General features: G+C 40.9%; 1 long non-coding RNA gene across 1 annotated transcript in view; it reads left to right on the forward strand.

Moving 5' to 3' along the window:
- LOC308493315 overlaps nucleotides 1-9,448 on the forward strand; it is a 61,914-nt gene extending 52,466 nt beyond the window's left edge. Inside the window, exons 4-6 of the long non-coding RNA XR_013992670.1 lie at nucleotides 3,233-3,329; nucleotides 4,175-4,277; nucleotides 8,342-9,448. This is a non-coding gene — a long non-coding RNA (uncharacterized lncRNA). The remainder of the gene's footprint in view (nucleotides 1-3,232; nucleotides 3,330-4,174; nucleotides 4,278-8,341) is intronic.
- The last annotated feature ends 18,547 nt before the right edge of the window (nucleotides 9,449-27,995 follow it).

The raw sequence follows: 27,995 nt of genomic DNA on the forward strand, positions 1-27,995 counted from the left end.
GAGAAAGCTGTAGATAAAAACTGAAAGATAAAATAAGAGTGGTAACATGACCGTGCAATGATTAGCAACTGTTTAGGCATTGATATAAACTGAATTTAATTAAAGCAAACTAAGTGTTGGGAAAAGAGGACTCTAGAATATGTTATGATATTTCTAACAGTATATTTTTTTTGGGGGGGAGAAATATCTTCTAAGATTATTTTAATTAAACAACAACAAAAAGAAATCCAAGAAAGCCATACTTTCCCGTAAGAACATTATAAGTGATGACATCTGAACTATTAGTAAAAACGCCTCTGTGCTTCTTTAGATAGCTGTGGAACAAAATTTCCACTTGCTGAGATTTCTGTAAACATCAATATTTATGTTAAAGTGGCTGATTTTGGGGTGACATCTCCCTGTGTCTACAGCTGACTCCATGGCCCCTCAGAATTAATCACTTAGGAAGAGAGCTCCATCAGCCAAGGCCTCTACCTACCACCCATAACAGCTATTTTGGAATTGTCTTTAAATCCAACCCCACGCACTTTTTAACCCTGCTTTTTAAAGATGCTGAAAGATGACAATGTCCCTTCTTTGAGGATGGTTCAATCTTTAAAAAATTGAAAAACGTTTAACGTTACCAAGTTTGGTGCAAAAAGCAGTTGATCAGATTGGTTCACAAGGACCAGAATTAGAAAGAAAAAAAAAAAGAAAGAAAAAAAAAAAACTAGGACAATTTTCATCTGTGCTTAATGAAATACTTCTGAAGGTCATTTCGGTGAACAGGATCAGATTAGCTGGATATCTGTTCTGAATACCCATCATGAGGGGATACTAAAAAAATAATGAGATAGGAAAACAATTTCAAAACAAATCACCCTTTGTCTGCTGCCCCCTCATACAGCCTTTCCCTAGATAAGACTTGAAACAATTAAAGAAATATTGTTTTGAATGGGTCCCAAATTATTGTATTTTCCATAGTACCCACATGTCCTGATCAATGGAAAGAATATAGAAATTGTTTCAAAACTGAAAATATTATGAGAAGTGTACAGTCTTACAAACAGTATTTTCAGGGTTAGAAATATGTCCATGGCTGTGTTTTGAAAATGTGATATCTGTGCACATCATTAGAAGAGCATAAACTTCTAACGTTTAAGCTCTGTTGCACAGAGCATAAACTTCCTAATTTAATGAGACACTGCATTAAAGAACAAGGAAGATTATTTGCCTGAAAGCCGGCCATTTGCATTGCTGTATACCCGTGATTCTGCTGGGTCCCTGAGCTCTGAAGAGCACGGACCTGTGTGAACGTTTCCATGTCACAGCCTTGAGGATCATAGGCTGTTAATTCAGACCTTAGATTCTAGCACATCCGGAAACGTGGGACCCCAACTTGGAAGTTCGCTGCTTTCCCACGGTTCTATATAAGGTCAGGTAAACGAGGGATGACGGGGATGCAGACGGTATCTGGTTGTGTGCCAGAGATTCATGGGGAAGGCTACAAGCTGAACACCTGCTGTGTTCAGGAAATACCTTAGGTCCTCGGTCCGTCCATGACCCAGAAACAGTTCCTGACCTCAAGGTCTCACTGCTCAGCAGGATAAATGACAAGGAGAAGCCCAGTATGTCCAGGAGGATAGGTGTATCTGGTTTTCATTTTTTTAAATGAATTGGTGTATCACATATTAATTTTTAAAGGACGTTTCACATAGAAGGACATTTCACATTTCACAATATTGAAGCCAGGCTTCTGCAGCCTCTTGATGTTCATGTCCTAAATCCACTTCACCCGCTCTTCTCCCCTCCATGTGAAAACTCAACAGGAAATGTCAGATGGGCTTACCTCTCAGGGTACATCACGGGACACCCTTTATATTGTCTATACATTGTATAATTTTAATAATCTTTAGAATCTGTGTAGCTAATCATTTGATAACAAAAGGTAAAACAGAAGCTGATAAATTCCATACATGGGATGATAAAAAGGAGCTGGGGTGGGGAAGAGCCTTAGAGTTACCTTCGTCTGATGGCTTGTTCCAAATTATTCAGTGTGTTTTGAGTCTCTAAGTCAATTGAGTATATCATTTAATATTTTTAGAGAATAAATATTGGTCTTCATCCTGTGCCTGTATGATACATTTGTTTATTTGTATAATCATCATCATTTTTTCCACAAAGTGTTCAAGGTACTTCTGGGCATATCTATACTCTTGTGTGTGAAATGCTTTCACATCATGATTTTTTCGAAATCTATACATTTATAGACCCTTTTCTAGAGGAAATTTCACAGGGTGTGCGTTTGGATGATTCACTCGTCGCTGGAAAGCACGAGCTTCATGGTTGGCGTTTAGCAGCTGCTTAACAGCCCCCAGCTAACACTCAAACTGAGATTTAAGACAAGAAACTGGGAAGAGTAACGCACTTAATGGGACTTTCAGAGGTGATATAAAGAAAAGCACCTAAATTGACTTTGTTCCAAGATTATCTGGGTAATACTCCCACTGACTAAAACTTATAAGCTAGAAAGTCACTTGGTTGATAATGATAAACAACAAATTGTTAAAAGTCCTTCAAATGTGTCATTGTGTCAGTTTCCCTCTAACGTAATCTCCACGAACCATGTATGACGAATACAGGAGAGAAGATGCTTGTATATTAAGTCCACAATTCTGAAAAATATAGTACAATTATATCATATCTTTGCTAGAAACTAGGTGTGTTCTAGCTGGGTGAATAGTGGCAAGCGTGTCCTTTCCGGGATGTAAATAATAAATTCATAAAGATCACTTAAATCTAACCGTAATTTTCTACGTTGACCTAACGTTAAAGATGGTTTATCTCCTTTTCTAGTAGACTCATTTTTCACACGGTACGTTTTGAAAATTTAAGCCATTTGATTTTCTACAAATATGTAAATATGACAGGACAGCAGCACAAGAGTGAAGGTTTGATCATTTGGATGGAAGAAAACTTTCTTTTTTACTGTGAAACCATTTTCTCATTTCTCTCTCTCTCTCTCTCTCTTTCTCTCTCTCTCTCTCTCTCTCTCTCCCTCTCTCTCTCTGTATTTTAACATATAATCATTTCTGTGTGACTTTTTTTTTGAAGAGAAATAGTTATAAAGAATAACTGAGTAGTTCAACATTGTTAAAGTATCTGAATTATTGCTACACATTTAGTAAGGAACATTTTTATGTTGGTACAAACATAATGTCTCAATGAAGTCTTTTGTCCTTTTTCTCCCCAGTTATGATTTCAGTGAATCAAGTTGCCACATGGTCCTATTGTTTGAGAAACAAGCCGATCTAAGAAAAAAGTACTGTGAATTGTTAACTAAATATGAGGTATTGGCCTGTTTGTTCTTTTAAAATGTAGAATGGAGGAAATATTAACTAGGCCCTATGGAATTATTCTCTTTGGTTAAAGAAAATAAAAATAGAATAAAAACTTAAAAAAAAATCTCAGAATCTCAGGTCTAGAAGAGGCCATTAATCAGAGATCAAAATCAATGCATAAATCCTTTAGAAAATTAATCTGCACGTATCATATGGCATATATTTGATGAGTAACTTATGCTAAGGTATTTCATTTTCATAAGATTTATTGAGCAATATGATATGTAACTGTAATGAACTCGTTTGGCTGGAATCCTTTCTCAGCCCACAAGCCACCCGTGGAGAGGATGCAGTGACCTGCTGGCTATATTAGGTAAGGTTCTTGCCTGGCCAAGTGTGCTCTAGATTGTTCGTTCCCAAAGGATAAATGCTTATCAAGGTGATTTGGATGGAGTAAACCAAAATCCATACAATGAGGATCACAATTCTGTATCAAAAATTTCTATCAGCTTTCATATTCTCCAAATATAGTCCTTTACATAATATTAAAGCCATAAAAAATAAGCTTGTTAGTAGAAATGCAGTTTTGTGCCTAATAATTGTTAAGTTCTGCTAATCTCATTAATTTTATATTTCTATGTAAAATAGAAACCTAGAAAGGTATCATAACTATATTTGTATCATAAATCCTTTTTTTTAATTCCCACAGACTGTACTTTGTAACACATTTTATTTACTATTTTTCATCCCCCTTCCACCATCCTAATCATTCAAACTTTTTTTTTAATTATTATTACAAAGCCAGTGTTTGCTCATGGGAAATAAAATTGTATTATATACATTGTTTCACACAGGTTGATGCAAAAACCATTTGGTATCCTGTTGATTGAAAGAACAGATGCTTGTATAATTTATGAAGCCAGAAATGCATTCACAGTATCTTCCAAAAATAGTAAGGTATGCAAATAACATCGTTAGTAGGGAATGAAGTCAAAAAGCTTGAGAAACTAGGTTGTGGACTGAATTTTGAATGGAGCATAGAAAATTTGAAAGATGTTATCAATATTCTAAAAATATGATTGTAACACTCAGCTTATAATGGAACATGATATAATCATAAAGTAATATTTGATTGTTTTACATGAAAAATAGAAAACTCTAGCAAGTGTGTTTTTGATTATGCATGTCTGGTCTCTTCCACTGAAGAATTTTAAACAATCTGTATAAGCAAGAGGTCGTCCATCTTTACAAAAACTGATAGGTTTTTCCTAGAAAAATACTTATTTTGTATTATACACATATTAATCTTAATTTCCAAGATTAATTTACATGATTAATAATAACAGCAAAATAAGACAAGTTGTGTTACTGATATGGTAATATTTCCTGGGGGGTAATTTTAAAATTATTTGAGTTTTAGTCAACATGTCTGTCTTTTCCAAACTGAGGGATTAATCAACTGTTCCTAAAAGTCTTAGATAAAAGGAAACACCATTTCTTTGCTAAAAATAAACAGTGCTGAGCATGTTATTGGCACTGTTCGTGGAAGTCACTGTGGTTCTGCTATTGAAATAATGGTTCTTCATGATGAAAAGAAATCCTAGCTTCAAGTTTGATGTGAGTTTTTCATTGTATTTGGTTCACCCCAACTTGACACTATCCTTGGGGCCTGTTCCATAAAAAAGAGGTTTTATTCTATTTAAAAAAAGGTATTTTCTTGTAAATTGGTTCTTTCAATGTTTAATTGTTCACAAAGGACGGAATAGTTTTGATAGTCCAATAGAATTTAACTTCAAAACAAGCTCCATGGGTTTTGAAGAAATGTAGTAATGTATATATTTTCGTTCTTTCTTTTTCTTCTTCAGGAAGAACTCTAAATAGCAGAGCAAAGAAACACTGGAATATTTTTCTAGTAGATAAACCTTGAAACATAAAAGTATAAATATTTGATGAATGTTTACAGTACAATAATATTTAAACACTAGTCTAATTCTGTGCAGAGCTAAAGACAGATATATTTGATTTAAAATACTGTATGGCATAAGCTCAAGGACAAGAAACTATGTTGAAGGTGATAATAATCACCTGAGAACACTCTAGTTCCACATGCTGCATTGGCGCATTGGGTGAATCAAGGGTTCCTAAGTTGAGGAGAGTTTAAAATTAATTGTGACTTGTAAGGAGACCTCAATCCTCTCTAGAACTGTCTGTCTTCCCGGAGGGCTCCCTGCCTGTCAGTCAGTACTACCTGCCAGGTAAGAAAGCTACACAGTTGAGTGCTGATCTTACTGGGGGTGTTACGATGGTGAGAGTGAGAGAGAGACAGAGAGAGAAGGGAGAGCGAGAGAGAGAGATTTCAAGGCCATGTAGAAAAGAAATCTAACACTTCTCTCTATTTCTATCTCTATCTCTACCTCTATCTCTATCATCTCTATCTAAGATCTATCTATCATCTTAGAAGGGACTAAACAGCTATGTTTGAAGGGAAAAGGCATTAGAATTTTAGGAGACCTAGATTTAAGCCTCTGCCCCTTGAATAATAGGAGTACCTATTAGGGGTACCTATGCTATCCTTTGTAGAATATATATTATAAAGGATTATTTAGGGGAAAAAATGAACCAGTGTATGACAGGACGATTTGGTTATCCAGCTGCTGTCTGGGAAGTTAAGGCTCAGACAGGTTCCGTAAGCCAGCCAGTGTGGGGCACAAACCCACCCCCTGACTCGTTGCCTTGGCTGTTTGTTCAGTTGTTGTTTCACACAGCCCAGGAAAGCCCACCTTTAAAATTGCTGCAAGTTACCTGGATAGAAAACCTCCGTGTACACATAGTTCATAAGTATACATTCTCTACTAAAGAAAAGTCTTAATCCAGCTTGTGATAATAGTTAACATGAGGAAAGTAAGGTAAGCAAAAAATATGGATAATTCTAGGCTTTTATTAAAAGTGATGTTCATATTGGAACTATGGTACTTCTTTTTTAAAAAACTTTCTCTAGTCGATTAAACTCTGTAAATATTTGAGGTAGTACAGTTTTTCAACAAACAACGCCCAAATGTTGACGGCAGTGAAGACTTCCAAAAACAAACAACATAAAGATGGCGGCAGCGTAGATTTCCAAATCTTTCCAGAAAATCCAATTTTCTTATAAGGGCTCTATCAGTGCCAATTGGATGGATTTGTCTGTGAAAAATAGTTTTAAATCACTCACAGTGTATTTTGGAACATGTGTACGGTATGGGTTTTTTATGTAGAAATCTAGTTAATAGGTATATTAAAAATCCGTCCATGTCTTCTCGATTGCTAGTAACTTGGCCAAATAGTACAAAGGCTGTGCTGGGAATGCTCTCCCTCTCCAGAGCCAATCCATGAGACATTGTACAACATGAGTAGCGTAGAATTGTTTCCACAGTGTCCAAGGGGAGAGGGATCCGGACATCTCAGCCCTTTGGTGTGAATAGCAGTACGGTGATCAGTGCATCAGAAGCTGTTGGGAGCAGAATTATGGGCCCCGCCAAGGAGTCTGTCTCTCAGGAGTAGAGCAGGTGGAATCTGAGCCTGGTCTGGGTGTGACCTGGCCGATCACTCTGCTTTCTCCGTGAAGAACGGTGTCCTCTCCTTCACCGGGGCGCTCTCTGCGTCTACTCAGTTTCTGCCCTGTGATGCTTTCACTCTTTCTACTGAAGTAGCCACAAGTCCCAATAACCACCCAGAATAAGCATTTCTGTCATAGGCACTTTGTATAATTGGTAAGGTGAGCATGCTAGTGCTAGAACCTGGCATGAGATTTTGTGTCCTGAAAAGAGGAAGAAATCCTCCGAGAAAATGGCAATGGACGTGGGAGAAAGGTCTTGGCAGCCCACAATGCCAGTTAAGCAGGCAGCCCACTTACTAACCGGTTTCAGAGATGGTGTTTCAGAGATTTTCTTTGAGGGTGGGGGTTGCAGAGGGAGGGCAGTGGCTGTCTTTCTAATGCAACATTTTCCACTTGTGACGTTTTCACCAGATTCATCGCCACGAACGGATTAATCTATAAATCTGTTTGCAGCTGTGTGCCACGCTGAAAATGTTCAGACTAGCTAGAATTAAGAATGCAACTCGCGTGGTAGCTGATAGTTGTACCCTTCCGTGTGTCCAGATTGATGCCCATGGGCTTAATTTAGGTCAAGGCGTCAGGCAGAGGAAAGGACTGGAGACTGACATTGAGATGCTCTATTTCACACGCTTGCCCTCTGGAAGGACTGGCAGAGGCAGTCACTTAAATTACATACAGGTCATCAGACAAGATATATAATCTATTCCTAACACTGACAGATTCTGCCTCCCAAGTCTCTGTGGCCCTTCCTGAGTCACGTCACACTCCTTCTCCGTGGTCCTCTGTCAGTTCATGTTAGGGTTTGCTGTGTTTGGAAGTGGTACTTCATGTATTCTGTGATCCTCTTGCTCCCAGCACAGAAATTGCTTTGGATTATTTATGACCTACTAACCTTAAGCAAAACTGAAATGTTTAACATTCTCACAAGCCAAGGGAGGAGCAATAAAAGCTAAAATAAATCTGGCCTTGATGCAACTTGGCTTTATTCTGCCCACACAACCCTCCAAAATTACGAGGAGGGGCCTATAGGAAGCTGTTTATCCATAGATGGCCTATCGCTTGTGATTCTTCTCATGCACGGGAAACTATGCAAGAAGGAAAATGGCTGCCATCAACTTGGAATTCTCGAATTACAAACAGTGTGTTCTAAAAAAAAAAAAAATGACACAGCGCACTTTCTTACAGAAAATGTGCAGTCTCGGTACTGTTGAATCTCAATGTTAAGATAAATGTCTTCCAGGCAGGGAGTAAGTCATGAAAATAAAGATGTGGAAGGCATAGGATTGGAATATATACCTTGTGATGGAAAGTGCACATGCATTAGCAGAAAACTAAGTGGAACCAGTAAGTAGAATAATTTTTCCATATGGAACAAAAGTAATTTAGAATATAGGGCCCTAAAGTTTATTCTCTTTTCTGACACTAGGGAACCTGCAAGCAGGAATGCAGAGGTCGTATTTCCAGTCGTGGAAAATGTAAGCTGCTTGGATTGAAGCTGTACCTGGGCAATGCATGCAGCCAGTTTTGTCCAAGGGAGAAGGGCATTCATGACTGTATGTACCCCTGCTAGTGCATGTGTACGCTGAGAAGACACTGAATCTAATTTCTTCTTGCTGTAAGTGGATTATTTTATATTTCAGAATTTTAAGTTGAGTGTATTCTGCAAACGACTTCTAGCAAAGTATTTTGGGGAACAAGTAACAACATGGCGATGCACTGCAGTGAGTGGAAACCGCCCCAGGGCTCTGCTTATTCTTTGGCTAACTGAGTATTTGCTGTTAATCCACACTACACAGTTTAGGCCTTTGTGTGGGCAGATGTAGCAAGAGAGGAACAGGCGTGATGATGGGTACTGACCTGACACTAACCCCACAGCAGGCAGGATGGGGGTGATACGCCTTCCGTTGTACTTGATCAGGCAAACACATGAGTCCCCGGTCCCCTGGTAATATTCTTCCCAGCAGGAATGCAGAAATGCCTACGAGTGAGGCCCCTCCTAAGGGGTTTTATTCTCTCGGAAAAATTTGCTCATTTCAAAGGAATTAAATACTGCACGATTCAGAGTAATGACTGGTTTATATTCTGTTTGTCACCTCAGTATGTACTTCCAGGAGCTCACTAACCCTTTTCTTCTAAAAAAATCGATTTCCATGTAAACCACTTGTCTAGAAAGTATTAAACAATTAGTGTCTCTAAAATATTCTGAGTGAAATAGTAGAGTGTATAAGAAGTTGGGGTACGTGTTTTACTTCTCTGTGAGGGACTGGCCATGGTCACCTCCAAATCAGAATCGCAAATTGCTGTGTGTTGTCTCACCCACAGGGAATTATAACCACATTGAATGCCAGTTATGTGGAATGCAGTAGCGACTTTCTGTCCTGGTTTGGTTACATCCAAACTGACTTTTTTTAAGATCGATGATAGAAAACTATTAAAAATGGCTCTAAAAATATATTCAATAGCGTTGGTGATAATTTAAAAAACAGACATAAATCACAAAACACTCTTGGCAAAAGGGGATATGGAAAGAACCAAAAAAAAAAAAAAAGAAAAAAGAAGAAAAAGAAAATGTTGGGATTTTCATATCCAAAATGGTTGGAAATGAATGGTTTTTCAGAATGTATAGATGGTATTTACCTTTCAAAGTATTAATGAAATCTTTGTGCCATAAGCTAAGAAAAATGTGTTGCACCGGTTTCTTCATTTATTATTTGTTTAGTAGTTGCTAAATAAGAATTCTTGAAGGAAATTGTACTAATTTTATAACCCTGTATTAGAAAAAATATTAAGTACTAAAGGGTAACACTGACTAACATTGATTTTAGGAAATCTAAGAAAATTCTGTTTAAATACATTATGTTTACCTACCCTAAGCATAGCAATATTTAAATTATAAGATAGTGTTTTGATTGGATACCTCTAGCTACTTGGAATAACAAATTCTCCCTGTCATTAACAGTGAGATTATTTCTTCTCTGGAACTAAGCCAACATAGGCATTTTTTTAGCTTAATGAAACAGATCCCTTTCTCTCATACAACGTGATGTGGAGGTTTGCCAGACTTTTGGTTGCAAGAATCACACTCCTTCATTCTTATTCTTCTGAAATGGCTTAAAAAGCACAAAATGTACGACTAAAGCTACTGTGTTATTTCTGTCTCCCAACCCCTTCTGATGCTTACAGACACTGTCGAGTCAGCAGAATTCTGAGTTTCAGGTTGCTTCAGTGAACATTCAACGCTGTCGGTGAGTTTGGAATTAAAGTCAAAACCATCGACCGTTGATTGTACCCTATGGCTAACCGTCACCTACTCCACGCCCTACTCCAGAATTTGCTGGAAACCGGAAACCAAAGCCGGACACACCAGGACATCCTCTGCCCTGGGCGGACATTATTTTTTAAAAGGTCACAATCAACATTCATTGCTGTCGGTGGGTTGAACTGTGTGGACAAGCTCACTGAACAATGAATGCAACTGTGGCCCCGCTCTCTGCAGTCTCCACCCGGAGAGAGTCCATCTTTGAAAGATGCACTGAAAGTAGGAAAGTGGTTCTTTACTTTTCCCATCTGCCCAGGCTTTAGGCTCATCTATTTAATTTATGTCATATGGGCAGGTTTCAATGAGAAAGGCAGCAGTTTTCACAGCAGTAATACTTACGTGCATGTCCGTATGTTAGAAACAGAACTCTTGGGGCAAATGGTTAACATTTTGTTCCCAGATCTATAGCATAACCATCGGAGTTACCAGCTTCCTAGGGTCGAAGTGTGGGTGATGAAGACGTGAGGATGATGACAGCAGCTGTGTAATCGGCACCCGTGCCCTTCAAACGACAATGACCCTTAACAGCATCCGTTCTCTGCATCATTGGTTAGATTTCCTGGTCAACTTAAGACAGAAACACCAGGTAATTTTGACTTTCTCTTGCTGTGGGTGGGGACTGACACAAATATTTCCTCTTGCTATGGAATTTGCTAAGGAGGGAAGAAAACACACATAAAGAACTATGCAACTCTTGGAACACTTAAGAGAGTCTTATAGTAGATTGATTTCTCAAATTAGATTCAAATTTAAGGTTAACGTGACCCAATTTGTTTGTGTTCCTCCTTCTAAGAACTTGGTCTGTGCCATTCGACTTACGAGCCTGGCCTATTAATTATGTCACTATTTATCAAGAATTTTAAAATGTTTGTAAACTTTAAATCTGCCATTCTATGTCTAGGATTCTCTCAACGCATGTGCGAAGATATTCAAATCAATATTATTTTTAAGAATTTAATAATGAAAGCAAGCTACATGTGCAACAATGGAGAAATGGGGCAATGACTTTTGACAAGAATATCATAGGAAATAGTAGTGACCCAACAGTGTTTTAATAGATGGAGAGTCTGCTAATAATTAAGTACAACTCAGACTGATGATTAAATCTCAACTTACTATCGTAGCTGCCATGGGGAAGCTAATTATCCTTCCTAAGCCCCAATTTTCTCAGCTATATAATTGTTATAATATTCCCTACCTGAGAGTGTTGTTTTGAGGATAAATGAAATAATTCACGTAATGACTTTCACGTATAATGTCTGACACTCACTATTTAGTAGTAGCAGTAAAATCTAGCCTGTGTGTGATAGGATCCCATTATGGAAAAGTTACTATGTTTACTGAACTCTCAATGCTGGGATTTGGGTCATTTTTTTTCTCCTATGTATTACAGCTTTCTTTTTCTTCTTTGGTTTCACAAAGGTGATAACATCTACCTCTTTACTATCCTAGAAGACTCTAGGTCTTGGTTCAAAATAATCACACCACAGATTATGCTTCCCTTTTGGTCAATTGCAAAAAGTGAAATAAAGTTACATAGGATTATTATTTATTTTATTTTTATTGAATTCACACAATGGTATACTGTTTCCTTTAATCCTCACAAGAGCTAGGAAATACTATTTTAAAGATGGAGATAAAACAGCAATATGTCTGCTGTCTGGGAGAGGTATGGCTCTAAACACCAAGTTCCCATTCAAATTTTGAGAACCTAAGTCTTTAATTAATCTCTATTTCTAAGAAAAGGAAGACTAGCATATTCCTTTCAAAACAATGTCGCAGTCTGAATTAACTTTCACTGGGATTTAAGTCAAATATAAAGACATGGTCTGAGAACAAGACATGGACTCCCAGCTCTGTATTTAGAAGGATAACCTCTAATTTAAGTGACCTACGACCTGTTTGTTTTTTTGTTTTTGTTTTTTATCAGAGAAAATAATCTCTGTAAATTAGAGCTTTTATCTGTTTCATTTGCAGCTCCAACCCAGCACCAAGAGCAATGGCAAACACATGATAAGAACTCAATAAATATTAGTGGAGTGACTGACTCATGAGCACATCTACTCAGCAAGCAGAACCTTCAATGACTGACTCATATGATTCAATGCTTTCGGCCAGAAGCTATGAGTCAAAGTTGAGTCTTCCTTGAAATGTATTTTTTTCCCAGAAAACTACATACACAACAGTGGCCTTTCTTTCTACCCTCTAGAGTGGAGTCCTGACATTTACTTATATATTTTCCATATATGAATTTAGCTACTGTCTTTCTTCCAATCTCATAGGAAATTAATGGTAAGACAAACCACCATTGTATGAAGTGGTGAGAAAAAAACGGAAGAACCCTGGCCATTGTAATTTTAAAATGTCACCAATCATAAGACACGTTTCTTTAATTTCAGAGATGTTAAAAGGGAAAGAAGATGCATCTCAGAGTCAGTGAAATACAGTGTTTGTCTTCAGAAGTCCACCATTGATGGTTTACCCTCCTTATATTATACAACAGATATAATTAATCCTGAAAAGGTAATGCGAGTAAGAAAACTATTGTGGAGATGTGTGGGGAATGATTTTAATTTTTCCCCCCACAAATAAACTGCATGGTTGAACTTTATAAGTGTTTAAGCGATTTTCAAGGGTTGTTTTAACTATACATGATTTTTATCCTAGACGCTGACTTTAAGATCTAAGTTTCCCCTTGACCTTAAAGGTAAGAAAAACTCCTCGTTATAAGCAAATTTTTGTTACTTTCTAAGATTATAAACTATAGCTAGTAAGAAGAATTACCATTTATTTAGCAGCCAAATTTGTATTTTTAATCCTTTCTTTTACTTTCCACAATGCCATCACCACCCAATATAATTTTAATGGATCTTAATCGTATTTTCCAAGTCGCTACTCCATCCTCTTTAGACAAATCCACTCATTTTTCCTGCTGCCTCTGGGAAAGCAGATTGGGAATATTTTCAGACTCCTTTAAACCACCCTTCCCTGCAAAGTCTCCTGAAAAATCAACACCAAGTAATAAGAAAATATTCCACTGTAGTAACAGCCTGAGTGTGTCTCAGCTCTGGATAGACAGCTCGGACCCGTGTGCAGAACTCCTGAGGTGGTGGCACCAATTCACACAAAGCCATTTTTAAGATGCCTGGTCTGTGCCATCCATCCTCTTACCTCAGGCAACCCGTCATGCTGCTTAAGTGCTAACACATGCTTTACAACTGCAGGAAGGGATATGGTTTACAGATTAAAATTAGATGCAGAATTCAATTGCTTGAGCACAGCAGAAAAAAAGGGGGTAGTGGAAAGGGTGGAGACAATTCGGGCATGCCAATACTCACACACACTCAATTCCAAGATGTGGATTTCCATGAATTTCCATTAGCATTCTTGGGTTCAGGTCCTGCTTTCATCACTGAGAGTCCCTTTCAGAGCAATAACACATAGAATCTATCAAAGACTATGCAGCCCCATGAAAACGCATGTTCAAAATGCGGAATTTATGGCAGTGAGAGATCTCTGAGTCAAATACCAGAGCCCTTTTTAGAAAGCCAAGTAGAGTCATTTAATGACTGCTAATGACATTTGTAACTTTTCAGTCTACCATAATAAGAGTAATCAGAGCTCGGGCTTCAGGGTGTAATGTGATCACCTGTGCTTTTCAGAAAGGAATTTCCGTGCACATGGACAGCTCGGCGCAGCTGGCCAAGCACACTATTGGTAATGTCAGATGAAGGGGAGGACACACCACCTTCTGCAAATCACTAAATGCCTCTTGCAGCTGGTAAGCACCAGCTAACACAGCCGTTAAGATACATGCATCTTTGTGAAATTAGAAGTGCCAGTCGTTGCTGAAACCACCGGGAAAGGAAATGAGTAAGTCCAGCGTGTGTACTTGGTTGCTTTAGAGCCTAAGGTCATAAAATGAAAAGTTGTGCACTCTTCCTGTCAATAAACATGTGTTGGGAGCCTACTTACTTACTTACTGGCATTTTGTTAAGTGCGGGGAGATACCACCTCCTGTGAACTTGAAGTCTGGTGGCAGAGAGAGAGTTTCATCACATAGTTGCATAAATAGAGAGCTGTAAAGAGCTAGAGAATAACAGGGGGACCACCAGAACATTTAAAAAGAGAAAAACTGTCAACGCTGGGTCTTATTAACTTGCAAAGCAAGGGAACACACGAATGAAGACATTAACTCCATCACCTGACAGGAGTATTTTTGGTGATGTGCTAAGGAAGGAGTGAAAACGAGCTCTGCAAAGATAACAGATGAATGCAAGGTGTATGCAGGGCTGGGCAAAACACACCTCACAGTGTGTTGGTCAGTAGAGAGTCTGGTTAGCTCCAGGAAGGGTTTGGTACACCAAGGTCATTCAAAGTTCATGGTCTTTTATGAGCCTCAGCTGGTTAGAGCTAGCTGTGAAAAAATTTAGTTTTGATATCTTCCAGGCAAGTGCTGCTCTAGTGGAAATGTTTCCATTTACAGATGCAAAAGATAACTGGTGAAGGAATTGGGGCTGTGGGGTCAGGGGAAGGAGATAGAGCACCCCTGGACAGGAGAATTACATGTACAGACAGCAAAAGTGGGATAAGGACGGCAGTTCAAGAAGAGGATAGACACCAGTATGGTGTGGCTGGAGCTCCAGGCTAAGAAGGTGGGCTGTGGCGAGACCATGAAAAAATGTGTGTGCCATGTTTAAAATGTCTGCCGACTGTCCTAGCAACAATAGAAATCCCCTGAAGGATTGTAGAACAAAGGGTAGGAGTAGGGGTTGGAGGGTAGTGGATGGTCTGATTTGTGTTTCAAAAATATCACTTTGGTTACAGGGTGACAGATAAACTGAAGGGTTTGCTAGTAGGAGGCAAGTATCATTGTTAAGACGAGAAAGAGACAGAATTAAAAACAACGAATTGGATGGTTTCAACATTGAGAGAGTGATAGCGTGAGGGGAGATAATAATTGGGGCACCCAAATGTCACACTGCCCCATACTTCATAAACATCTCACCTATCCCTCCATCCTGGGTTTTCTCTGTCTTGGAGAATGTGGTTGGCAGCCTCTAAAATGGCCTCCACAATCTCCATCAAGTGATGTGTGCAGTCACCTCCTCTGGAGTGTGGCCTGGACCTCGGGACTACATTCTAACCAACTGAAAGTGCTAGAGGTGACAGCGTCGCTCCCAAGACTAGGTTACCAAAAAAACGTGGTTTCTGTCTCGATGGTTGTCTCTTGCTTTCTCCTGGACACGCTCTGTGGGGACACCATCTGTTGTGTCCTACACAAAACAGTCTTGTGGAAAGGCTCTCATGGAGAGGTGCTTACGCCTGCCAACAGCCCCTGGAGCAAGCTTGCAAGTGCATCCTCCTGCAGCGAAACCTTGAGATGGCAGAAGCTGACCCGTCACGCTAGCCACAGCCTCAAAACAGCCCCTGAGCCAAGAGCAGCCCCGCCAACCCCCGTGGGATTCCTGACCCACACCAACTGTGAGACCGTAAGTCTTTATTCGCAGTGCTAACCTTGGTGGCGATTTGTCACACAGCCAGAGGTGGCTTCCGCAGGGAGAGCGCTGCTGACGCTGGTTGCCCTCCTTGTGTCACATTCACTTTTTAAAACATCTCCATTGAACTCTTCACACGTCTTCACTGTTTTATTTTTTTTCACTTCCCTACTAAATCTTTTCTTAAAACGTTGCTTTTTTGCAAAAATTCGTGTACAGATAGTCATAATAGAAAACTTCATTGTTTTATGTTCTAGTGGTTTCAAGATTGATAAAAGAGAAGAGAATAGGGAGGTGAAGTAAGTATAAACAGTTCTGTGCTACGGCTCGGGGGTATTCTGCTTCGGTAAATTCAGCACTTTCATAGAACAGATAAACTCAAATACCAGAAAGTACATTTATCTTCTCTGTTTTGTTCATTGTTAGTCATCTTAATAAAAACCCTGGTTGTACGTATTAAATGCAGAAAACTCTGCCTTTGGGGTTTTGCTGTAATTATATCATGACAAGAGAAAGGCTTTTAAGTCTCACTCGTGATACGTGGCCACCACAAAATAAGACTGAGCTTTGGACATATGTAAAATAGGAAATGAGCTTATTTCCGTGAAAATCTTGTCCGCTGGATGCTGCGGGGCGGTATCTGCAGCAGCTCCCTCTCCATCCCCACCCTACCCCCACCGTGAGGTCCTTCTCAGAGGTCCCAGCAGATTCCCAAGCGGGGGCAGAAGAAGTGCACCGGCCGCCCTCCCCCGCCTCCTTGCTGTACAACCAGAGCCAGTTGCCTTAGTGTCGCTCTTCTTCTGGTGGGGAGAGTCCCACCCAGTGGGCACAGCACCCCCTGCCCACGGGGACCCCACGGCTGATAGATAGCAAAGGCTGGCGAGCACTCCTTCACACTCCATTCCAGGACTTCATGATGTTATTCCGGAGCATCTGAGATATTTCACACGATTCCCATAACAGTGTGTCCTCTCTGACCCCTGCTGTCAATATCAGCTATGGCGTTTCTGCTGTCATTTCCCATGTGCTATTGCCAAAGCTACAAATAACTTGACTCTGACTTGACAAATTGGTGTTAAACAGAAGCCATATGGTTCTCAGGAGCGTGTGGGGTGGTTGCCCCTCTCCCACCTCTCACACTCATAACTCAAGGTCTCAGGGTGAAAACAAAGTGCCCTCAGCTCCGCCGACAGCTTTTCTCCCCATAAAGCCCAGGGAGGTGTCTTTGGGGACCCTCCTGGGCAGGCACGGCTCTGGTGCCCTATATCCTGCTTCCTCCTTACAGGACAAAGCTGGCCTCAGGCGTTTGAAAGCTGCCGGAATCCACCAGTACCCTCATTTCAGATTCTCTTTTCTGATCGGCATTATTTTTTCAGACACGTGAGTTCTCTACACGACAGGTATTATGACCTTAAAACTACTCAAACACACTAGCTTTGCAAACAGAATGAGACTAAGAGTGACTCATAATGTACCTAAATTCCAAAATCTTAGGACAGGATTCTTGTTGAAATCAGGCAACCTCGGCCAATCAACAATCACAACGTGATGGGCGAGGAAGCAGAGTCATGTAAATCCATGACTGCTGATTAGCTAAGGAGGCAGAGTCACATAAATTCATGGTTGCTCCAACTGAAATACTGTGATTAAGAGCGTTGGATGGATTGTTTTCCAGGAGAATGGTGGGAGGGGTGGCGGTCGTTCTCTGCACACAGAAGGCTTCTCGGTCAGGAAGCATCCCAGCTGCCTCGGAACGGAACGAACTCTTAGGTGATCTAAGTTGAGTGGTTTATAAATGGAGTGCTTTTAGGGTGTGACCTTCTTCCCAGAGAGCAGAGATGTTTGTTCAGATGTTGTCATTTAGATGAGCAAAGGCAGAGCTCTATTCATTCTCAGTCTTGGTATGGAGCCTAAACTTTCCGTAGCTATTTAGTGATTGGTATAGGTAAAGGCTTTTTCAAATGTAAGAAAGGGTGAGGACATAGGGGGATTCTAAGTTACCCCATTATGAACTCTTAATAACGTCCCTCCTGTTAGTTTCTTAGAGTAGCTATACAGTCAGGGAAATGCTTGGATGGAATGAGTTAGACAGCAAGAGAGGTTGGATGCCTGTTTCCATGATGCACTGCCTAGGGAAAATGCCAAATAAGGCATCGAGTCCTGTGAAGACTAAACCCGTTCTCCTTAGAAAGACTATCCCAGCCAACCTGAGGCAAGTGATAAGGCTGAGGAGACAGGCCTGCTTTTGTCCCACACGCCCGTGGTTCAATGCCACATGTCAGGCGATGTGAGCTGGGACCAGTTCCCCCCCACTCTGCTTTAGCTTCCTCACTTCTGCGCTGCAAGGGGGTTTCAGCACAAACCTCAGGAGGTTGTAATGCATTTACGTGAAGGATGTGCATGGAACACAGAGTGGTGCCTCGCGTGTAATAGGACTGGACAAATGTTAGTGATTGCTGTTAGCAGGAATCTCGGGCACTCAGAAGCAGCAAGTCTCTAGAAGCCATGGAGAAGCCAAACGGGAGGGGAGGGTGCCCATAAGTCTGAGCGGCACCAGCGGAAACATGGGTGCTCAGTGCCCCATTGCTGCTGTGAGTCCTAGTGAGTGTAACACGGGTCCAGCCCTCTCTCTCATGCCCAGGGCTTCACACACAGGCTCGGAGCTGGAACTCTGTGTCAAGCTGTCGGGGGATGCCTTAGTAGACAGTGTAATGCAGAAGTCAGTTTCGTGTAGATGGGAAACTTTCTCCCCTGAGTTTACTCTGTAGCTACTTTTAACTAAAATTGAAGCATGGCTGTTACTTGGCCAGTCAGTGAGAGTTTTATCTGCATCTTTTAGAAGAAAAAAAAGTGTAGGATTTCCCCAGTTTTTCATTAGGGGATATGAATATGGTGTAAAGAAGCACGCACACACACACACACACACACACACACACACACACACACACATACTCACATGCTGGGTTTGGGGTCGTCAGGTTAACATCTGAATTTCAACCCCACCATAATAACAGCCATGATATTGCACCGGTCACAGACCTTTTGGGTCCTCAGTTTTCTTATCAGTAAAATAGCACATTGGATTAGTGTCGCTGGTTTGTGAGGCCCGTTATAAAAGGAAATCTTCCCAGGAAGCCCTGTGTGTAGGACAGACAGGAGTGATGCTTGTTTGAATAAACCGGGGAGGAGATCAGAGATCGTGGAGTCCCGAAAAGTGAGGTCGCAGCCCCTTGGTTCCTGAGCAGCCCCTGGCCTGGGGCACAGGTCCACTCTGCTGGACAACAGCATGTCAGAGGCCTGTTCTGTTTTCACTTGAGTGTTTCAGCCAGAGGTCTCACCTTTCCGAGCTCTATGAATACACCTTCGATGTTCTTTACTACACCTGCGGCCTCCTGTTGTCTTCTGTATATTTTGTCTCTCCCCTACTTTCAAAGCTTCTTAACGTACATTCTTAAAAGTGTGTGTCTTAATTGATTTTAAATAGAAATCAGCAAACCACTCTCAAGAAACCCCTTTCAAGTCTGATGAAAGAACGAATGTGTGCATATTAAGCAATTATCAGAGGGTCAGTCTCAAAACTCAGGGGATTGCTCTCACTTTTGGGGTGTGAAGTTGCTCTAAATTGCCTGTTACAGATAAGAAAATATTTTTCTCTTGGAATTCACGTTTTATTACAATTAGCGACTATAGCTTATAGTCTGAGTTGGCAGTGTTTGGAGGAAACAAGCTGGGTTTGAAGTCAAAGAGCTGATTTTAAATCCAATTTCTACTAGTTACTAACTCCATGAAATTTAATCCGATTATTCAACTCTTTGAGCCACGTGCATAGATATAATGTTCCTCACTGCATATGTCCTTAAACACCTTCATGTTTACCTCCTATCTCCTTTGTCGCTCCCTCCACCCCACTTGGATGGTCCCTGTTCTTCTGCCTCACCCCTCATCTTACCATCTCCTGGGGTCTTGGTCATCTTTCTTTGTAGAATTCTCTTGATGATCTCAACCAGCCCGAAGGCCATAAATAACATCTATATTCAATGATTCCCAAAGCTAATCTATAGCCCAGCCCTCGTTCCGCTCTCCAGAGTTATATACCCAACTGCATCTGGGACATTGCCACTGCAATGTCCTAGAGATGTCATACTTCTAACATGTAACCAAAGTCCTTGATTTCCACCCCCGAAATCTGTTCCATGAGCAACCTTTCCCATCTCTGAAATTCAAACAACTGCATCATAATAGTGGTTTAAGTCAAAACATTAGAGTCCATCGTGACTCTACTCTTCCTGCCCGGAAATCAAGTCAGTCACGGAACGCTATTGGCAGTTCCTCCCAAAGGACACCCCTCTGGGCAGGGCCACACTCATTTCTGTATGAATCGTTGCAATGGCCTCTTACCTTGCCTCCCTGCCCCACCCCACCCACTCGCCCCAGCTTCCTTCGGCCACCTACCTACAGTCTCTTCTTCATAAGGCAGAGAGAAGACATGTCTTGAAAAGTAAATCTGGTTATGCCACTCTTCTCCTCGAAAGCCAGCCACCGTGCCCACTTTATCCAGAGAGGAAGACCCCATCATTGTCTATAGGACCCTACATGGGTTCTAACTTCATCTCCTTTTGCTCTTCCCCTGTGGCCTTCCCTGCAGCCGCACTGGCCACCGTCCTGTGATTCTAACAGGCCAGTCATGCTTTGGATTTATTAACTTTGGATTTTTTAACTTTGGTGAGCCGTGGCCTGGAGCTGGACCGCCTCCTCACAGACAACGTCACAGCCAACTTCCTGTCCCTCTCAGGTCTGACCGGGCAGTGGCTTCTCACTGAGCCTGCACTGACCATGCTGGTTATGAAGTACACGTGCCCCCTTCTAGCCTCCAAGCCCCTCACTTGTATTTAGTTTTCTTTATCCCGTACCTTTTAGCTCCTTCAAGTAGGTCCCATAATGTACGTGTTCACTGTGCATTCTCATTGCATAATTTTCTCTTTTGCCGTGGAAACGTAAGCTCTATGAGGGCAGACATGCCTGCTCTCTGCACTGATGCCCGGTAACTGCCCACGGCAGTGCTGGTGCATAGCAGGGGGCGACGCAGTTCTGATTGGCTGGCTGACTGACTGACAGAATGAATGAATATGCATTTTGAAGTGATTTAGTGAGGCTTCAATCAAATGATTTCTCTCTCACAGTACCTAGCACAGAGAAAAACTAACCAAATACTTTTGTTCTTAAGCAATTTGCTCGGAGTAAATTCTGGGGTTATTGGTTCACTGAAACTATTGTTTTCATCCCATGGGAGACGTTCCCTTATATACAGTTTTGTATGAGTCTTGAAAATGATTGGGTTGCAATAAGGAAATGTAATTTGTGGGATTTTTGTTTATTGAATCTCATGCTTGTTTGCATGATGATAAAATTTTTCTTGTGAAAAGATTTTCCACGAGCATTTTCTCAAAGCAAGGTTGGCTGTGCTGTAGTTTTTCTGTCTGCGGTGAATGGCCCATCTCTGTTGTCTCGCAGGCTGTCTTTCCCTGAACTTCTGTAGAAGACACTGTCTCCCCAATAATTAGCACACCTCACTTTGAAGATTTTTAAGAAGTAACTGACACACTTCCTTCTCTCTCTGGCATATGCAAGACTTCTAAGAGTGAATCCCATTCCCACGTTCATTCTAGGTATTAACAGAGTGTGGACAGGGCAGACGAAGGGTGTAAAATCTTTGCAGCTGCGACAGAAAGAAAGAGGCAACTGAATGAAGGCTTTTCTATTTGTTAGAGAGATTTTGAGCTGATAGCACAGATGGTATCAGCACATGGAAAACAAGATTCTGATCTAAAACACCGTATAAAAAAAGACGACCATTTATCATCCGTTTAAAGGGTAGTGAGTTGACAAGACTCCAGTGTGAAGGCTCTTGCCCGGGTGGAAGGTTTATGGCAGTGTCACTTCCAGCTGCCAGCAGGTGTTGTGCTGGGTGTCAGTCTAAAGCCCCAATTCATTAACGTTTGCCGCCCCAGCACTGTACTCTTTATGACAAGAAAAACAAGAAGGAACAGTGAGTCTCTTATATGTAGCCCATAAAAGTTCGCACTCTGACCTCAACTATATAAACCAGAAGTGAAAGAGGCAATTGCAAATCTGACCAATAAAACTGGTAAAGCTCCTACATGCTGGGATTAGAAGACTGTGTGTCTAGGTTCATGGGGAAAAGAACAATTTGCAAATTCCTCTATGTAGGGGATCCCAGAACTGGTGTCGTCCGTATTCTTTGCAGCATTTCAGGCATGTTTGTGGATGATTGGCAGGCTGCCAGGTGCCCCCCCACAAAACTGGATTCCCTGAGGAACTGGGGACACCTCCTGGGTAGAAAGACAACATTAGGGAACGGCCACTGTGTTGTGGGGCGCGGGTCTAATCTCATGGCGGTCAGTTTCCTTCTCCTCATCAGGCTTGAAGGACCCATATGTGTTCTAGAATGAGAGAGGCCCCCGGTAGAGATGAGAGAACTTCTTTATACTAAAATACGAACACTTTGGGACACACACTAGTGCACAAGGGTGTAGAAAGGAATCTTCCAGGCTTCTCTCAAGCAGGAAGCTTTGATGTACAAGGACCTCCCCGTGCATTGCTCTGCTTGGCCCCAGTGGGGCTGGTGGTGAGTTTCCTTAATTTTATAGGCATCCCCTCTTTTGCAAGAGTGGTTCTTTTCTAAAACATATAAATTAGATGATAAAGATTTTCCAATGATTTTTATTATATTTCAAAATACATGATTGGAACTGAGGTATAAATATGCAATGCACTACATTTTCCCTGCAATTTGCATTGCCTGGGAGATAGAATGAGTCCCTCACTTTCTGTTTCTAACAATAAAACACTTATGGGGAAGTTAATATAGAGTACTCTTCTTATCTCCAAGAAGCATTTTATAAACTCTTCAAAGTCAATAATTTTCTATAATTTATAGAGCACTTTGAAATTTCTTGGCATGTTTTTACTTACCTTACCTTATATTTACAATAACCCTGGATGTGGGAAGCTAAATATTACCATCTTTATTTACAAAAATAGAAGCTGAGTTTGAAAGTGAACTTTCAGCAGAAATAAGAATAGATACTCTATCTTATAATTCTAAGTCCCATCCTCTAGACCAGTCTGAGAGAGAAAAAAATAATAAAGTTTTGTTTATCAGTAAACTGGAGTACCCCATCTTAACCCGCTCCAGTGAAACATTTTCCCTAACGATGAAAACAGCATAGGAAGAAAAAAATGGAATCAGCCTTAAAAGTACTGAAATTTTTCTCTGCGGTGTTAAAGCCTTCTCGAAGCTTCTCAAGCAAACATAGAATCAATTATAAAAGCGAGAGCCAAATTAATTTACTATCGATAAGTTCTTTTTTCCTTAAAATCATCCTGCATAATTCCTTCTCTTACTGTCTAAAGATTGTAGGAGAAACCAAGACGACCAAAGAATCCTGTCATAAACCTTCACAAGCAGGTCATTCCAGAGTTACCCTAATTTGCGTATTTTATCTTAGCATCATGATTCATTGTCAAAATAAAAAGTTAAAATGCTTTCGAGTAACACAGTTTTGGCAGACGACTAGTTTGAGAGATTGCTGTACTGTCCTGTAGAGCCTAGATGCTGTGGGGTTATGGGGTTAGCTGAACAAAAAATGCAAAAAAAAAAGTAAACAAACACAACCAGAAACAAAAAAAAGTACAAACTCACAAGCGTCTTGCTTCCCTGGAAGCCAAAGGAAACCATTGCATTGTTACAACTGAGAAATAGCGGACGAATCTGTACGGGGCCTACCAAGACTCCTTTTAAAAGAGAACCAACTCGCACCCTTTGCTTTGTCTTTCTGTCTGTCTGAAATGCTGACAGGACAGAAATGGATGGATGAGTTCTATTTGCCCAATGAAGTCACACAGCTAGCTCAGATTCAAGTGAAATCAACTCCAAAGCCACTGCAAAGGGCGTACCGACAGGGGTGTGTAGTACAGAATGTGGAGCACGTGAGTCTTGGGAGTTTCTGTCTCCCAACGCAGTAAATACACATAACCGCTAATGATGATTTGAGATCACAAAGTGAAAACGTGGGGGTCTTGCCAAAACGTGGTGGGAATTCAATCATCTGGTCTAGATGGGGGGCCCCACGGAATAGCCTGGGTCCCTCAGTGCTGAGCGCCCAGGAAGGAGCCCTCTGACAAGCGGATGGCTTTGCTTGTGGATATGGAGCCCCCCAGAGAGCTGTCAGGCATTTTGTGCCTGAGGAGCTGCAGAGCCCGCGTGTGCTCCTCTGACTGTGTTTTTCCAGCCAGGGCTGTGGGGAAATAACAGACACACGAACCCCTGGAAGCTTAGGTAGTGGCCTGGGACGCTGAGCTTCTTCCTAGGCTGCTTTTGGGGGTGTTGCTCAGATTCCTTAGACAAAGCCGGAGCCACATTTTAAATCAGTCCACTCTGTTTGGCAGAGGATTTTTCTTGCTCTTTAGGTCCCTCTTCCCACCTCCGCTCTTTGCGTCAACAACCTCCGTTTGTTTTTGTTTTTGTTTTTGTTTTCTCATTTTCTCCTATCTCTCTAAGTGTTACTTGTCACGAGTACAAGTCCCAGTAACTTGCTTAGCCTCCACTCTATCCTGATCAATGCAAATCCCCCGCCCTCGGGGCTTCCTTCCCACCCGCCTCAGCTACTCCTGCTCTTTACTGCAATGGCTTCCTGAAAAGGAATATGTACAACGAAATCCAAGGAAGATGATGACAGTTTTAGAAAACCATTACACCCCAAATACACTTCTAAGTAGCTGCTTCATCCTAGTCATTTTGCTGGCTCCCAGAGACACAAGCAAAGACAAGCTACTAAACAAATACTTATGTATCTGTAATAAATGCTACGAAGAAGTGCAAGATTCCATTGTGTGAAGCATTTGGCCAGAGATACCTACAGGAAACTGAGACCTAAAGGACACATAGAGGAGATAGATGGAGGAGACATGCCAGGTAGATGGAGGAGACATGCCAGCCAGAGAAGGCCTGGAGGGAGAGAGAACACCTCCAGTCTGAGATCTGAGAGGAAACTAGTATGGCCGGAACTTAGAAGAAAGAAGAAGAAACTGCAGCAGGGAGGAGTTACACAAAGTAGTACTTGGAGACCACTTGTAAGAGGACCCCAGGGTCTAAGAGGAGATTGATGGGTTATCCAGAAGGCAGACATGATCAGAGTTACGTTTTCCAAAGATGAGGCTATGGATTGGGGGTGAGCTGGGAGGGGGGCAAAGCTGGGTGTAGTTAGGAGGTTATTTCAGAGGCCTGGAGGAGAAATTGCAGTGACGTGTGTGTTGTGCAAGTGAGTATGAAGAAAAAGGATTCAATTCTTTAGCTACTCAGACATAGACACTGCAAATACGGGGGTTATGGGAAAAGAAGGTGTGGGTCATAGGAGAACAGAACAGCAGCTGTGTCTGAGAAAGCAAGGGCATTAGGTACGCCATGCTGTGGAGATCCCAGAATGCCAGGATGAGAGAGTGGTGCTTATTCTGATAGGCAGATGGGGTCACTAACAGTTCGGGGGCGTGAGGCGGCATGACTGGAGTAATACTTTACGATGGGCAGACGCATACTTTATAGCATTCCTCAATATTAAAGTCTGTTGAGTTTAAGCGTTCGCTGACTTGGAAATATTTTTGTCTGCCTTACCTCATCTTCCATTGGACTTCAATAAAATGGATCTTTCATGTAGGTCATGAAATTCAGTCTGTGTTACTTGTAAAATTCAAGATGTATCCTCGCAAGACGGAGGAAGGAGACAGCATGAGCCAGGCTCCTCAGAGAGCGTCAGGAGGTTGGTGACTGAGGCAGCCTCTGAAAAATACATTAACTTCTATTTTTACCTCCAACTGGGCCTTGGAAGAGAAGACAAGGGGACCAGCGGTGGGCCAGAGCGGAGTTGTATCACTGCCAGGGCGTGGAAGGTCTGGCCACAAGCTCTTAATAAAACTGTCGTTGTGATTCTCAGGATTTTTATGGTTGGTTTTTGGTGTTTTCTTTTTGTTTGGTTTTCTTTTTTTCACTCCAGCCCAAACCGCTTCTCTGAGTTCCAGTCTCATTGATCCAACTCCCTGCTTGACCCACTAATGGAGATCTGAACTTGCGGAAATCTGTGCTCTGGATTTCCTCCCTCAAACGCCCAAGCATCTCTGCTGGCAGTCACCGTATCTTTCCACGAGAGGCGCCACTCTTCACCCAGTTTCTCAAGCCAGAATCGTGGGAGGTATAAGTGGGGTCGCCTCACCTACCACAGGTAATGTTCCTGTTTTTTTCTTTTCTAAACACATCGCCCATTTTTCCCATCCCCACTCCCCGCCTCTGGCAACCAGCAATCCGTTCTCTGTAGCTATGAGCTTGATTTTTTGGTTTTGTTTTTTCAGATTCCACATATAAGAGATCATACGGTATTTTTCTTTCTTTGTCTGACTTACTTCACTTAACATAATGTCACAAATGACAAGATTTCATTCATGTTTATGACTGAATAATATCCCATTGCATATATATACCACAACTTCTTTATCTGTTCTCCATCAATGGACACATAAGTTAAGTTTCCATATCTTGGCTATTGTCAATAACGCTGTGATGAATTGGAAGGTGCAGATATCTCTTTGAATTAGAGATATTTATAGATATATATATCCAAATATCCAGAAGTGGGATTGCCAGCTCATTAGGTAGTTCTATTTTTAATTTTTGAAGTACCTCCGCATTGTTTTCCATAGTGGCCCCACCAATTTGCATTCCCACCAGCAGTGCGGGAGGGTCTCCTTTCCCCACAACCTCTCCAACACTTGTTATTTCTCTTCTGTTTTGTTGATCTATGTGTCAGTTTTTATGCCAGTACCCTACTGTTATAGCTTTGTAATATAGTTTGAAATCAGGGAATGTGATGCCTCCAGCTTTGTTCTTTCTCAAGATTGCTTTAGCTATTCAGGGTCTTTTGTGGTTCCATACAAATTTTAGGATTCTTTGTTTTAGTTCTATGAAAAATATCATTGGAATTTTGATAAGGATTACATTGAATCTGTATACATCCTTGGGTAGTATGGACATTTTAACAATATTAATTTCCCAGTGATAAGCACAGAATATCTTTCCATTTATTTGTGTCTTTTTCCATTTCTTTCTTTAATGTCTTATCGTTTTCAATATGAAGGCCTTTCACCTCCTTTGTTAAATTTATCTCTAGGTATTTTATTATTTTTGACATAATTGTAAATGAGATTGTTTTCTTAATTTCTCTGACAGTTCATTATTATGTAAAGAAATACAACGGATTTTTGCATATTGATTTTTGCATCTTGCAACTTTACTGATTATTTTTTTAGTTCTAACCGTTTTTTGATGGACTCTTTAAGATTTTTCATATATATTATTAAGTCATCTGCAAATAGTGATAATTTTTATTTCTTTTTATTTCTTTCTCATACTATGTTGAATAAAAGTGGTAAGAGTGGACAGCCTTGTTTTATTCCCAATCTTAGAGGAACAGCTTTCAGCTTTCCCCTGTTAAGTATGATATTAACTGTGGGCTTATCATTCCTGGTCTTTATTATGTTGAAGTACGTTCCCTCTATACCGACTCTGTTGAGAGCTTTTATCATAAATTGATGTAGAATTTTGTCAAATGCTTTTTCTTTATCTATTGATATAATTTTTATCCTTCATTTTGTTTAGGTGGTGTATGACGTGCAGTGATTCATGGATATAGAACCACCCTTGCATACCAGGGATGAATCCCACTTGATTATGGTGTGTGACCTTTTTAATGTATTGCTGAATTGGGTTTGCCAATATTTTGTTGGCGGATTTTTGCATCTATGTTCATCAGAATGCAATTTCCTTTTTTTGTGATGTCCTTCTATGTTTTTGGTAGAAGGGTAATGCTGGCCTCGTAAACTGTGTTTGGAAGACTCCCCCCCTCCTCTCCTCTTCTTTGGAACAGTTTCAGAAGTATTAGTATTAATTCTTTTTTGAATGTTTGGTAGAATTCACCGAGTAAATCATGTGGTCCTAGATTTTTGTTTGTTAGGAGGTTTTTGATCTCATGTTTTGATTCTCTGGAAGGAGGCACAGAGTGAAGGGCAGCTCTGTGTCATTTTATGAGAAATGAAAGAGAAGAGAAGAACTGCAAAATAATGGTGTCAACACTTTTATTGTAACAATCAGAGGGTGACGTTTAGTTTTCCCAAGTGAAACTAGAAAATGGCCCTTT

Source organism: Rhinolophus hipposideros, assembly GCF_964194185.1.
Source record: "Rhinolophus hipposideros genome assembly, chromosome: 26".
Taxonomy (NCBI): domain Eukaryota; kingdom Metazoa; phylum Chordata; class Mammalia; order Chiroptera; family Rhinolophidae; genus Rhinolophus; species Rhinolophus hipposideros.